Source organism: Lolium rigidum, chromosome 1 (genome assembly GCF_022539505.1).
Source record: "Lolium rigidum isolate FL_2022 chromosome 1, APGP_CSIRO_Lrig_0.1, whole genome shotgun sequence".
NCBI lineage: Eukaryota > Viridiplantae > Streptophyta > Magnoliopsida > Poales > Poaceae > Lolium > Lolium rigidum.
Window position 1 is genome coordinate 206,744,580 of NC_061508.1, and position 11,492 is coordinate 206,756,071.

The window sequence follows — 11,492 nt, forward strand, 5'->3', positions numbered from 1 at the left end:
AAGAGCATCAACGCCCACAAAACCATTGTGTTCTACTCGTGCAACCATCTATGCATAGACACGGCTCGATACCACTCGTAGGATAACGTAGCATAGAAAACAAAAATTTTCCTACCGCGAACACGCAATCCAAGCCAAGATGCAATCTAGAAGACGGTAGCAACGAGGGGGTATCGAGTCTCACCCTTGAAGAGATTCCAAAGCCTACAAGATGAGGCTCTTGTTGCTGCGGTAGACGTTCACTTGCCGCTTGCAAAAGCGCGTAGAAGATCTTGATCACGATCGGTTCCGGCGCCACGAACGGGCAGCACCTCCGTACTCGGTCACACGTTCGGTTGTTGATGAAGACGACGTCCACCTCCCGTTCCAGCGGGCAGCGGAAGTAGTAGCTCCTCTTGAATCCGACAGCACGACGGCGTGGTGTCGGTGGTGGTGGAGAACTCCGGCGGAGCTTCGCTAAAGCTACGCGGAAGATATGGAGGAGAGGGGCGGCTAGGGTTTGGGAGGGGTGGCCGGCCACTTCAAGGGGGGCGGCCAGCTTGTGGTCTTCGGGTGGCCGGCCCCCTCCCTTGGCCCCTCATTATATAGGTGGATCCCCAAGAGTTGGTGTCCAAGTCTTCGAATAAGACCCGAACCAAAAACCTTCCAAAGGGAGGAGAAACCTAGCCAAGCTAGGACTCCCACCAAAGGTGGGAGTTCCACCTCCCATATGGGGGGGTGGCCGGCCCCCTAAGGGGGAGTCCACTTGGGACTCCTCCCCCACTAGGGTTGGCCGGCCATGGAGGTGGAGTCCCATGTGGACTCCACCTTCCTTGGTGGTTTCTTCCGGACTTTTCTAGAACCTTCTAGAACCTTCCATAGAACCTTCCGCGACATTTTAATTCACATAAAATGACATCCTATATATGAATCTTATTCTCCGGACCATTCCGGAACTCCTCGTGATGTCCGGGATCTCATCCGGGACTCCGAACAAATATTCGAACTCCATTCCATATTCAAGTACTACCATTTCAACATCCAACTTTAAGTGTGTCACCCTACGGTTCGTGAACTATGCGGACATGGTTGAGTACTCACTCCGACCAATAACCAATAGCGGGATCCGGAGATCCATAATGGCTCCCACATATTCAACGATGACTTTAGTGATCGAATGAACCATTCACATACAATACCAATTCCCTTTGTCTCGCGATATTTTACTTGTCCGAGGTTTGATCATCGGTATCACACTATACCTTGTTCAACCTCGTCTCTGACAAGTACTCTTTACTCGTACCGTGGTATGTGGTCTCTTATGAACTTATTCATATGCTTGCAAGACATTAGACGACATTCCACCGAGAGGGCCCAGAGTATATCTATCCGTCATCGGGATGGACAAATCCCATCGTTGATCCATATGCCTCAACTCATACTTTCCGGATACTTAATCCCACCTTTATAACCACCCATTTACGCGAGTGGCGTTTGGTGTAATCAAAGTACCTTTCCGGTATAAGTGATTTACATGATCTCATGGTCATAAGGACTAGGTAACTATGTATTGAAAGCTTATAGCAAATAACTTAATGACGAGATCTTATGCTACGCTTAATTGGGTGTGTCCATTACATCATTCATATAATGATATAACCTTGTTATTAATAACATCCAATGTTCATGATTATGAAACTAATCATCCATTAATCAACAAGCTAGTTAAGAGGCATACTAGGGACTCTTTGTTGTTTACATATCACACATGTATCAATGTTTCGGTTAATACAATTATAGCATGGTATATAAACATTTATCATAAACATAAAGATATATAATAACCACTTTTATTATTGCCTCTTGGGCATATCTCCAACACTCGCACCTTGTCCTAATTAGCTTGGATTAACACGGATTATCATTGCATAGCATATGTTTCAACCAAGTGTCACAAAGGGGTACCTCTATGCCGCCTGTACAAAGGTCTAAGGAGAAAGCTCGCATTTGATTTCTCGCTTTTGATTATTCTCAACTTAGACATCCATACCGGGACAACATAGACAACGAGATAATGGACTCCTCTTTAATGCATAAGCATTCAACAACAGTTAAAATTCTCATAAGAGATTGAGGATTAGTTGTCCAAACTGAAACTTCCACCATGAATCATGGCTTTAGTTAGCGGCCCAATGTTCTTCTCTAACAGTATGCATACTCAAACCATTTGATCATGAAAATCGCCCTTACTTCAGACAAGACGAACATGCATAGCAACTCACATGATATTCAACAAAGGTAAAAGAGTTGATGGCGTCCCCAGAAACATGGTTACCGCTCAACAAGCAACTTATTAAGAAATAAGACACATAAGTACATATTCTTCACCACAATAGTTTTTAAGGCTACTTTCCCATGAACTATATATTGCAAAGACAAAGAATAGAATTTTAAAGGTAGCACTCAAGTAACTTACTTTGGAATGGCAGAAAAATACCATGTGGTAGGTAGGTATGGTGGACACAAATGGCATAGTATTTGGCTCAAGGATTTGGATGCACGAGAAGAATTCCTCTCAATACAAGGCTAGGCTAGCAAGGTTGTTTGAAGCAAACTCAAGTATAAAAGGTGCAGCAAAGCTCACATATGAACATATTGTAACTATTATAAGACTTTATATTGTCTCCTTGTTGTTCAAACACCTCAACCAGAAAATATCTAGACTCTAGAGATCAATCATGCAAACCAAATTTTAACAAGCTCTAAGTAGTAATTCATTAATGGGTGCAAAGTACATGATGCAAGAGCTTAAACATGATCTATATGAGCACAACAATTGCCAAGTATCAAATTATTCAAGACATTATACCATTTACCACATGCGGCATTTTCCGTTTCCAACCATATAATAATGAATGAAGTAGTTCAACTTTCGCAATGAACATTAAAGATGAAGCTAAGAACACATGTGTTCATACGAAACAGCGGAGCGTGTCTCTCTCCCAAACAAATAATTCTAGGATCCGATTTATTCAAACAAAAACAAAAACAAAAACAAACAGACAGACGCTCCAAGTAAAGCACATAAGATGTGACGGAATAAAAATATAGTTTCACTAGAGGAACCTGATAAGTTGTCGATGAAGAAGGGATGCCCTGGGCATCCCCAAGCTTAGACTCTTGGGTCTTCTTAAAATATGCAGGGATGAACCACGGGGGCATCCCCAAGCTTAGACTTTTCACTCTTCTTGATCCTATTGTATCATCCTCCTCTCTTGACCCTTGAAAACTTCCTCCACACCAAACTCAAAACAAACTCATTAGAGGTGACATAATCATTCTTAACACTTCTGGACATTGCACAAAGCTACTAAAAGTTAATGTAACAAAGAAATCCATCAAACATAGCAAAACAGGCAATGCGAAATAAAAGGCAGAATCTGTCAAAACAGAACAGTCCGTAAAGACGAATTTTAAAGAGGCACCAGACTTGCTCAGATGAAAATGCCCAAATTGAATGAAAGTTGCGTACATATCTGAGGATCACGCACGTAAATTGGCAGATTTTTATAAATTTTCTACAGAGACTACTGCTTAAATTCGTGACAGCAAGAAATCTGTTCCTGCGCAGCAATCCAAATCTAGTATTGGCTTTACTATCAAAGACTTTACTTGGCACAACAATGCAATAAAATAAAGATAAGGAGAGGTTGCTACAGTAATAACAACTTCCAAGACTCAAATATAAAATAAAGTGCAGAAGTAAAATAATGGGTTGTCTCCCATAAGCGCTTTTCTTTAACGCCTTTCAGCTAGGCGCAGAAAGTGTGTATCAAGTATTATCAAGAGACGAAGCATCAACATCATAATTTGTTCTAATAATAGAATCATAAGGTAACTTCATTCTATTTCTAGGGAAGTGTTCCATACCTTTCTTGAGAGGAAATTGATATTTAATATTACCATCCTTCATATCAATGGTAGCACCAACGAGTTCGAAGAAAAGGTCTTCCCAATATAATGGGACAAGATGCATTGCATTCAATATCCAAGACAACAAAATCAACGGGGACAAGGTTATTGTTAACCATAATACGAACATTATCAATCCTCCCCAAAGGTTTCTTTATAGCATTATCAGCGAGATTAACATCCAAATAACAATTTTTCAATGGTGGCAAGTCAAGCATATCATAGATTTTCTTAGGTATAACAGAAATACTTGCACCAAGATCACATAAAGCATTACAATCAAAACCATTGACCCTCATCTTAATGATGGGCTCCCAACCATCTTCCAACTTCCTAGGAATAGAGGTTTCAAGTTTTAGTTTCTCTTCTCTAGCTTTTATGAGAGCATTTGTAATATGTTTTGTAAAGGCCAAATTTATAGCACTAGCATTGGGACTTTTAGCAAGTTTTTGTAAGAACTTTATAACTTCAGAGATGTGACAATCATCAAAGTCTAAAACATTATGATCTACAGCAATGGGATCATTGTCCCCAATATTTTGAAAAATTTCAGCAGTTTTATCAGTTTCAGCAGTTTTAGCAGTTTCAGGCAATTTTGCACGCTTTGCACTAGGAGTAGTAACATTGCCAACACCAATTATTTTACCATTGATAGTAGGAGGTGTAGCAACATGTGAAGCATTATCATTACTAGTGGTGGTAATAGTCCAAACTTTAGCTACATTATTCTCTTTAGCAAGTTTTTCGTTTTCTTCTCTTTCCCACCTAGCATGCAATTCAGCCATCAATCTAATATTCTCATTAATTCTAACTTGGATGGCATTTGCTGTAGTAACAATTTTATTTTCAATATCCTCAGGTTTAGCAGCCATTTTATTAATTAAGGAGGATTGTGACGTTGGACATGTATGAGATTCGGTTTTCAGCATTTGAAATCTTAGTTTGCAAACCCGAAATCTTCATATTCAAATTTTCAAGTTGATTTCCTATATTTTTCAACAAGGTAGATTGTTCATTCATAGTTTTAGTAAACAATTGATTTTGCTCATATTGTGATTGCATAAATCTCTTAGGGGATCTTTCAATTTCTAGCATCTTTTCCTCATATCTACCATAAGAATTACCATAATCATTACCACTAGCAGGATATGGCCTATAGTTGTTACCCAAATTATTCCTATAAGCATTGTTGTTGAAATTATTGTTTTTAATGAAGTTCACATCAACATGTTCTTCTTGGGCAACCAATGAAGCTAAAGGAACATTATTAGGATCAACATTAGATCTACCATTCACAAGCATAGACATAATAGCATCAATCTTATCACTCAAGGAGGAGGTTTCTTCAACAGAATTTACCTTCTTACCTTGTGGAGCTCTTTCCGTGTGCCATTCAGAGTAATTTATCATCATATCATCAAGAAGCTTTGTTGCCGCCCCCAAAGTGATGGACATAAAGGTACCTCCAGCAGCTGAATCCAATAGGTTCCGCGAAGAAAAATTCAATCCTGCATAGAAGGTTTGGATGATCATCCAAGTAGTTAGTCCATGGGTAGGGCAATTCTTTATCACAGATTTCATTCTCTCCCATGCTTGAGCAACATGTTCATTATCTAATTGCTTAAAATTCATTATGCTACTTCTCAGAGATATAATTTTAGCGGGAGGATAATATCTACCAATAAAAGCATCCTTACATTTAGTCCATGAATCAATACTATTTCTAGGCGGAGATAGCAACCAATCTTTAGCTCTTCCTCTTAAAGAGAAAGGAAACAATTTTAATTTTATAATGTCACCATCTACATCCTTATACTTTTGCATTTCACATAGTTCAACAAAATTATTAAGATGGGCAGCAGCATCATCGGAACTAACACCGAGAAAATTGCTCTCTCATAACAAGATTTAGTAAAGCGAGGTTTAATTTCAAATAATTCTGCTCGTAGTAGCAGGTGGAGCAATAGGTGTGCATAGGAAATCATTATTATTTGTGCTAGTGAAGTCACACAACTTAGTATTCTCAACAGTACCCATATTAGCAGTAGTAAATAAAGCAAACTAAATAAAGTAAATGCAAGTAACTATTTTTTTTGTGTTTTCGATATAAGAGAACAAGACAGTAAATAAAGTAAAATTAGCAACTAATTTTTTTGTGTTTTTGATACAAGAAGCAAACAAAGCAGTAAATAAAATAAAGTAAAGCAAGACAAAAACAAAGTAAAGAGATTGGAAGTGGGAGACTCCCCTTGCAGCGTGTCTTGATCTCCCCGGCAACGGCGCCAGAAATTTTCTTGATGCGTGTAGTTGACACGTCCGTTGGTAACCCCAAGAGGAAGGTGTGATGCGCACAGCAGCAAGTTTCCCTCAGTAAGAAACCAAGGTTTATCGAACCAGTAGGAGTCAAGAAGCACGTTGAAGGTTGATGGCGACGGAGTGTAGTGCCGCGCAACACCAGGGATTCCGGCGCCAACGTGGAACCTGCACAACACAATCACAGTACTTTGCCCCAACGTAACAGTGAGGTTGTCAATCTCACCGGCTTGCTGTAACAAAGGATTAAATGTATTGTGTGGAAGATGATGATTGTTTGCGAAGAACGAGTAAAGAACAATTGCGATAGATTGTATTTCGAGTTGTAAAGAATAGGACCGGGGTCCACAGTTCACTAGTGTTGTCTCTCCCATAAGATAAACGAGATGTTGGGTGAACAAATTACGGTTAGGCAATTGACAAATAAAGAAGGCATAACAATGCGCATACATATATCATGATGAGTACTATGAGATTCAATCGGGGCATTACGACAAAGTACATAGACCGCTATCCGAGCATGCATCTATGCCTAAAAAGTCCACCTTCAGGTTATCACCCGAACCCCTTCTAGTATTAAGTTGCAAACAACAGACAATTGCATTAAGTATGGTGCGTAATGTAATCAACACAAATATCCTTTGACAAAGCATCGATGTTTTATCCCTAGTGGCAACAGCACATCCACAACCTTAGAACTTTCTGTCACTGTCCCAGATTTAATGGAGGCATGAACCCACTATCGAGCATAAATACCCCCTCTTGGAGTCACAAGTATCAACTTGGCCAGAGCCTCTACTAGCAACGGAGATCATGCAAGAACATAAATAACATATATGATAGATTGATAATCAACTTGACATAGTATTCAATATTCATCGGATCCCAACAAACACAACATGTAGCATTACAAATAGATGATCTTGATCATGATAGGCAGCTCACAAGATCTAACATGATAGCACAATGGGGAGAAGACAACCATCTAGCTACTGCTATGGACCCATAGTCCAGGGGTGGACTACTCACACATCGATCCGGAGGCGATCATGGGGATGAAGAGACCTCCGGGAGATGATTCCCCTCTCCGGCAGGGTGCCGGAGGCGATCTCCTGAATCCCCCGAGATGGGATTGGCGGCGGCGGCGTCTCTGGAAGGTTTTCCGTATCGTGGCTCTCGGTACTGGAGGTTTCGCGACGAAGACTTTAAGTAGGCGGAAGGGCAGGTCAAGGGGCGTCACGAGGGACCCACACAACAGGGCCGCGCGGGCCCCCTGTAGGCTGCGCCGCCCTACTGTGGAGGCGCCCCGTGGCCCCACTTCGTTTCCTCTTCGGACTTCTGGAAGCTTCGTGGAAAAATAGGACCCTGGGCGTTGATTTCGTCCAATTCCGAGAATATTTCCTTACTAGGATTTCTGAAACCAAAAACAGCAGAAAACGACAGTCGGCTCTTCGGCATCTCGTCAATAGGTTAGTGCCGGAAAATGCATAATAATGACATATAATGTGTATAAAACATGTGAGTATCATCATAAAAGTAGCATGGAACATAAGAAATTATAGATACGTTTGGGACGTATCAGGAAGCAATTCTATGATTAATACCATATTTAGCAAGAGTTTTTCTAAAACCACCATGAATAAAATGAGAACCTCCATCAGTCATAAGATATCTAGGTACTCCAAACCTAGGAAAAATAACATCTAAGAGCATTCTTAAAGAGGTCTCACTGATACGTCTCCAACGTATCTATAATTTCTGATGTTCCATGCTAGTTTTATGACAATACCTACATGTTTTGCTCACACTTTATAATGATTTTATGCATTTTCCGGGACTAACCTATTAACAAGATGCCGAGGTGCCGGTTCTCGTTTTCTCGCTGTTTTGGTTCAGAAATCCTACAGAGGAAATATTCTCGGAATTGGACGAAACAAAAGCCAAACCTCCTATTTTACCGAGACGGACCCAGAACACCGAAGGAGAGACGGAGAGGGGCCAAGGGGGCCCCACACCACCTGGCGGCGCGGCCAAGAGGGGGGGGCGCGCCCAGCTATGGGGTGGGCCCCTCGGGACCCCTCCGACGCCGCCCTGTCGCCTATATAATCCTCTAGATGCGAAAACCCTAAAACACCCGACGATATTCCACGAAGAGTTCCGTAGCCGCCGCCATCGCGAAGACAAGTTTCGGGGGACAGAAGTCTCTGTTCCGGCACGCCGTCGGGACGGGGAATTGCCCCCGAAAGTCATCTCCATCGACACCACCGCCATCTTCATCGCTGTTGCTGTCTCCCATGATGAGGAGGGAGTAGTTCTCCCCCGAGGCTGAGGGCTCTACCGGTAGCTATGTGGTTCATCTCTCTCTTCCATGGTGTGATCTTTATGTGATCATGAGCTTTGTATCACTATTAATCTATGTGCTACTCTAGTGATGTTATTAAAGTAGTCTATTCCTCCTCCATGATGTAATGTTGACAGTGTGTGCATCATGAAGTACTTGGCATAGGTTATGATTGTAATCTCTTGTAGATTATGAAGTTGACTATTACTATGATAGTATTGATGTGATCTATTCCCCCTTTCATAGCTATTGTTGACAGTGTGTATGCTATGTTAGTACTCGGTTTAAATTGCAACGGTCTATTATGCACTCTAGAGGTTACTTTAATATGAACTCCGGATTCACTCTCCACGGTGTGACGGTGACAGTGTGCGCATCATGTGTGATTCCTTTATGAAGTTGTGGAGCTTGTTTACTCTGGCTTGAGGTGTGCTTTTATAGCCCTACACAATGAATGGTGTTTGTTATCCAACAAGAGAGTGTTAAGAGTAGCATTTATTTATTCAGTTATGTGATCATTGTTGAGAGTGTCCACTAGTGAAAGTATGATCCCTAGGCCTTGTTTCTAAGCATTGAAACATCGTTTCCAACAAGTTCTGTTACATGTTTGCTTTCTGCCATCTTTATTTCAGATTGCAATTACTACTTACAATCATCCATACTACTTGTATTTCACTATCTCTTCGCCGAACTAGTGCACCTATACATCTAACAAGTGTATTAGGTGTGTTGGGGACACAAGAGACTTCTTGTATCTTAATTGCAGGGTTGCTTGAGAGGGATATCTTTGACCTCTACCTCCCCGAGTTCGATAAACCTTGGGTGATTCACTTAAGGGAAACTTGCTGCTCGTTCTACAAACCTCTCGCTCTTGGAGGCCCAACACCGTCTACGAGGAATAGAAGCGTGCGTAGACATCAAGCTATTTTCCGGCGCCGTTGCCGGGGAGGTAAGGTAAAAGGTATTCACATCCTCTCGACTACTAAGCTATTTCCTAGCACTGTTGCCGGTGTGTGAGTGCTCGAAGCTATTTCCTTTAGATTCTGCAATTATATCTTTTTGTTTCTTGTTTTTATTTTTCACTAGTTAGGCATAATGGAAAACAACAAAAAATTTAATGAACTTTTTAATCTTTTTCCTGAGTTAACACATGAATTGTTTTGATGCGAAAATTAAAAACATATGGAACCTTATTTTCATGCTAGTAGCAATGTTATTAGTATGAACGCAATTACTGCTAATGCTATGGAAAAGTCTAAGCTTGGGGAAGCTAGTTCTTATGATCTTTTTAGCTTCCCATCTTTAGGGGAGAAAACTTGCTCTGATAATACTTTATCTCCCATATGCGATAACTCTAATGATGCTTGTGATATTTTAAATCCACCTGCTGAAAGTATTCCTTTCAAGATGCCTATGAAAATTGTTGAACTTGCTATGAACAATTGCTATTTTGGAGATGGGACTTGTCCATCCTAGTGATCATTTACTCTTTATACATGAATTATGCGAGTTGTTCGAGAATGCGGGTATTTCAAAGGACCAAGTTAAGAGGAAGCTATTCTCTATATCTCCGAAGGGAAGAGCTGCGAGAATGGTATAAGATGCTGAAGAATGGTCGATCTATTGGTTGGGAGGAAATTGTACCTCTCTTTTATTCTAAATTTTATCCTCCTCATGAAGTGCATGTTGATAGGAATTACATTTATAAATTATATCCTCGTGATGGAGAGATTATTTCCCAAGCATGGGGGAGATTGAAGTCACTAATGCTCAAATGTCCCATTCATGAGCTCCCCCGTAATGTTATTATTAATAATTTTTATGCAAGGCTTTCAGGATATCACAGGGACTATCTAGATGCCTGTTTGGAGGGATCTTTCACAAGCAAGGAGGTTGAAGCTAGATGGGATCTTCTTGAAAGAATTCAAAGCAATACTGAAGATTGGGAGAATGACAAAGGTAAAGAATCAGGTATAAACTGCGAGTATGATTGCATTAAGTCTTTTGCTCAAACTGCTGATTTTCAAGAGCTTAGTGCTAAATATGGTTTTGATCCTCAAATTATGGTCGATTGCTATAGAGCCTTTGCTTCCCATATTAGTGTTCCTAAAGAAAATTGGTACATGTATCATGAACCTTTTAAAGACGCTTGCATGTAAAATGAAATTGTTGTTAATGATTGCAATGAACATGCTCAAACTTCTGAGAATGCTATTTCCTATAAGCATGTTAATTTTTGTGGAGTTCATAGACCTTGTAAAAAGAATAAAATTGAAGAAGAATATTGTATCCATCACAGGAATGACAAAACTAGAAAGTGGTCTAGGGCTCTAGATGATCTTGGTGAAAAAGTTTGTGCCCTCTATCCTTTTATTTGTGAACTTTGCCATAGAGTGGGTCATTTTAATTTTCAACGCTCCTCCAATGATAATTCGAACCTTATGAGTGCTGCAAATTTGTATTGTGATGATGAAATCACTCCTAATCAGCATGATGAACTTACTTTATTTTTGGGGTGTGAAGAGTTATTGAGAAAAACTTCTTTGGTGGATATGAGTGCTCTTGATATTAATAGTGTCCTGCAGACGGGGATACTCAATTTCGTGACAGCAAGAAATCTGTTTCTGCGCAGTCATCCAATTCTAGTATCAACCTTACTATCAAATACTTTACTTGGCACAACAATGCAATAAAATAAAGATAAGGAGAGGTTGCTACAGTAGTAACAACTTCCAAGACTAAAATATAAAACAAAAGTGCAGAAGTAAAATAATGGGTTGTCTCCCATAAGCGCTTTTCTTTAACGCCTTTCAGCTAGGCGCGGAAAGTGTGAATCAAGTATTATCAAGAGATGAAGCATTAGCATTCTTACCAGGGGCTTTGCGCC